Here is a 4,149-nt window from a genome sequence, read left to right on the forward strand (position 1 = left end):
TCTAAAAAAGGCAATTAGGAGGACTCGGAATAGTACAAACCAGCCAGCCTGATTTTATCCCCAGGAAGTATATGAAGCAGCTCTTCCTGGAAAACCTTGCCAGGCACATGCAAGACGACAAAATAATGTAGTTAGCATGATTTTTCAGGGGCATTTCATGCTGAACATCACTTTAAACGCCTTTGATGAATCAACTTGACTGGTAGATGAAGGGAATATTATCTGCCTGGGCTTCAGGGAGGTTTTTGACATAGCTCTACTTGGCAGTACGCATACATATGGAAGCAATAGTGCAAAGGGGAGGGAATCAGTGTCTTTTCAGTGATGCTGAGTGAAAAGACAAGAGGCAGTGGGCACACACTGAAATACAGGAGATTGCCTTTGAACATCAGTAAATGATTCTTTACTGTGAGGGTGACTGAACCACGGCACAGACTGCCCAGAAAGATTGTGGAGCCTGGATCTTTGAAGACATTAAAAGTACACCCAGATAGACTCCTGGGCAAGAGGCTCTAGGTATCCTGGTTTAGGCAGGGGGGTTGGGCCTGGTTAGCCCCACCAACCCCTTCCACTCTCATTCATTCTGTGCTAGTGAATTCTCTTCAAGATGCATTTCAAGCACTTGCATGACAAAGTTCTGTGAAGACAGAGATCCAAATGGACACGGCATCTAAGCTCCTTAAGCAGTGTTCAAGAAGAATGTAAAACTCTGGGACGAGTGTCTCTTCCCTAACTGAATCCCTTTCATGGGAAAATTCCCAGCTCTAGAAAGATCTTCTGATACGCATGCTTAAGACTGACACTGGCTGAGCAAATTTCTCCCTATGTGTATCCAAGACCAGTTAGGATCTTCACCCAAAGTGCTGTCAACATAGTCACAGAATGTCTATTGTTAAGAAGTGACAACTTCCATCAGCATGGCATCTATTGGTCCACCAAATGGATGAATGGATGGGAATTATCTACTTGGGTTAAAAACAAAAAGAAAGAGTTGGTCTTTATTTATCAATTTCATTGCAATATTATAAGGGAAGAAAAAGACCTAAGTCCTTGACTTTCTTAACTCGAGGAAAGATTTTAAAAATTCCTTGTAAAAATGTATGATCACAATCAGACTATTGACACCATTTGAGTTGGGAAAAGAGTTCACAAATTGTCTAGAGATTGGCAAAGAAGCCAAGAAAAATAGGAAAGAAACAAAAAGAGAGCAGAAGCGTCAGCTTCATTGTACAAGCTCGTTCTAGAAGTGGTCTGCTGGGAAAAGGAGGCCCCAGTTGAATTTCCAATGTATTCCTGCGCTTGATTCAGTAACCGGTCAATGTAAAAACCAATCCTTTTGTACAACTTCTTCCAGCAACAAAAACTCCAACAGGTTGACACTACCATCATGCCTGTTCCAGACATATTTCAAAGAGAAATGATGATTTTCTTGAAAACCTACTTGCATAAAAGTTGCAAGATGGTGGAGGGATTCCCACATCCTCCTGCCTCCATCTGGCTTGAAAGTAGATTTGATAAAATATGCAACAAAGCACATGATTTATAAGGTAGAGTCAAATGGCTGATTTGGGAATTGATCTCTTGTTGATAGTAAACTTCATATCCACTCTGTGTGACCTTTCTAAAACAAAATGTGGAGCTGAGGCATGAATCTGCCACAACAATTGTAAAGCAAACATACACACTCCCCTTCACATGCCCCCCCTTCCACACACACCTAGGCACACACAGAGATCAGCATAGCAGATCATGAACACCTTGGAAAAGACTGAAATGCTAAACGCCTCTCTTGATGGGCAAAAGAGCTGGTGCAGTAATTCAAATGCCTGGTACAGAAATTCTGTTTCATATTTAGCTCCTATTTAAAACACAGCTTTTCATTTCATTCTATTTACAGAATATTTTCATGTCATTTGCTTCTTTAAAATTACTTAGTTCTCACCTGTTGTATGTCTAGGAATATTTTCTTCCAAAAATAGAAAAAAATAGATGCTATCTTTTCAGCAGAAAACATTGGTTGATACAATTTGAAACCATCATGATATGGAAGAATTGTTCTGTCCCTCTCGAAGGTGGAAGAAGCATTTGGATCACAGATCATCTACAATGAAATACTTGACATGTTTAAGATGCTTTCAATCAATTTTGATCGTCAATTGCTTCTTCGTTGTAAACAGTCATTTTTCAGTGAAGGGAAAGTGTGTGTGGTATATCTACATGATGTGGTCAAACCCAGTTCCTACTAATGGCCAGGCTGAACTCCAGTAAATGATGTCCCGAATGATATTTTGCCGCCTTCTTTGGCACTTCATGAAATCTTACCATGATGAAGTGCTGAAACACAGAGATTTTCTCTTAGAGAGTGTCTCATGTTGTAACCCGTCCCATGGATTTTATGCTGTAATTCTTATCTCTTTTAAAATTTGCCATCTTCTGTACAGTTTTCATGAACCTTTCTGTTACAGTAGTGAATAGCACGGATAAATGTCATTTTGTACAACTTTGAATTTACCCCAAGAGCTGAGAGAAAACTTGCTCCTATACTTCAATCCCAGTTTCTTCTATAGTCCAACTTTGTTTCTCTACCATCAAGCTTCTCCTTTGTTGCTGCTCCAAGCCCCGTCCAAGCTGACCTTGAATACTTTCAGGGATGGGATACCCACAACTTCCCTGGGCAACCTGTTCCAGTGTTCCAGCACTCCCACAGTAAAAAAGGCCTTCCTTTCATCTAATATGTGTAGGAAATCATAAATCTAGGCATAGAAACTTGGAGTGCAAATTTGAAATTCTTTTGATTTGAAGCACATTTTATATGAATACTGACTTACAGATGACTAAAAGATGTTGATGGGCATTTGAGCTGACAAGTTTTGAAAAAGTGTACGGAAATTAAAATTGAAACCACTAAAATTAAAAACTTCTTGCCATTTTCTTTTTCCTCTCCTATTCAAAAGTGCAAATGTCAGATATCGGTGCTTCATGCAAACCTCTCAGATGCTCTCAGGGAAAAAGCATTTCCTTCAGACTAAGTTGCAGTTGACGTAGAACACTGCCTTTAACAGCTGCAGTGTGCCTGGAATTCAGGGCTTCCTGTTTGAAAAAATCCTATCCCTAGGCTGAAACCTAGCCCTAACCCTAGGCAGATAAATCAGCCTAGGGATAGGGATGTTCCCAAGGAAAAAAGCACTGGAGGGAGCATGTTGAGGCAATTTTTGGCTGCCCTTGGGAAGCCTTTCGCAGCTGCACTGGGTCTGGAGCTCAGGGTTTACTGATTTAAAAACCCTCTCCCTTGGCGTGACCATAGCTGCAACTGGAGGCAAGTAAATCAGCCTAGGGTCCATGATGGTCCCAAGGAAAAAGCGCTGGAGGCAGCCATGTTGTGGCACTTTTGCGCTCCTCTAGGGTAGTCCTTAGCAGCTGCTGTGTTCTTGGAACTCAGGGCGTTCTGGTTAAAAAAACCCTAACCCTAGGCATTACTCTAACCCTAACCCTAGGAAGGAAAATCAGCCTATGGTTCGGGATGATCTCATGAGAATAGCAGAGGAGGGAGCCAAGTTGTGTCACTTTTGCGCTCCCCTTGGGATGCCTTTCGCAGCTGCAGTGGGCCTGGAGCACAGGGCTTCCTGGTTCTAAAAGTCCTAGCCCTAAGCCTAAGCCTAACAGTAACCCTGGGAAGGTAAATCAGCCTGGTGTTATACTTCTTGCCAAGGAAAAAGCCATGAAAGCAGCCATGTTGTGGCACTTTTGCACTCCCTTTTGGATGCCTTTCACAGCTCCAGTGTGCCTGGAACTAAGGGCTTCCTGTTTGAAAAAATCCTATCCCTAGGCTGAACCCTAACCCTAACCCTAGGCAGATAAATCAGCCTAGGTATAGGGATGGTGCCAAGGAAAAAGCTGTGAAAGCTGCCATGTTGTTGCACTTTTGTACTCCCCTTGGGATGTCTTTCACAGCTGACATGTGCCTGGAGCTCAGGGCTTCCTGGTTTAAAAAACCCTGTCCCTAGCTGAGACTGGAGGCAGGTAATTCAGCCAAGGGTAAGCAATGGTGCCAATAAAAACGTGTGGAGGCAGCCATTTTCGGGCAATTTTGTGCTCCCCTGGGGATGCCTTTCACAGCTGCCGTGTGCCTGGAGCTCAGAGCTTGCTGGT

The sequence above is a fragment of the Ammospiza nelsoni genome, chromosome 16 (genome assembly GCF_027579445.1).
Source record: "Ammospiza nelsoni isolate bAmmNel1 chromosome 16, bAmmNel1.pri, whole genome shotgun sequence".
Classification (NCBI taxonomy): domain Eukaryota; kingdom Metazoa; phylum Chordata; class Aves; order Passeriformes; family Passerellidae; genus Ammospiza; species Ammospiza nelsoni.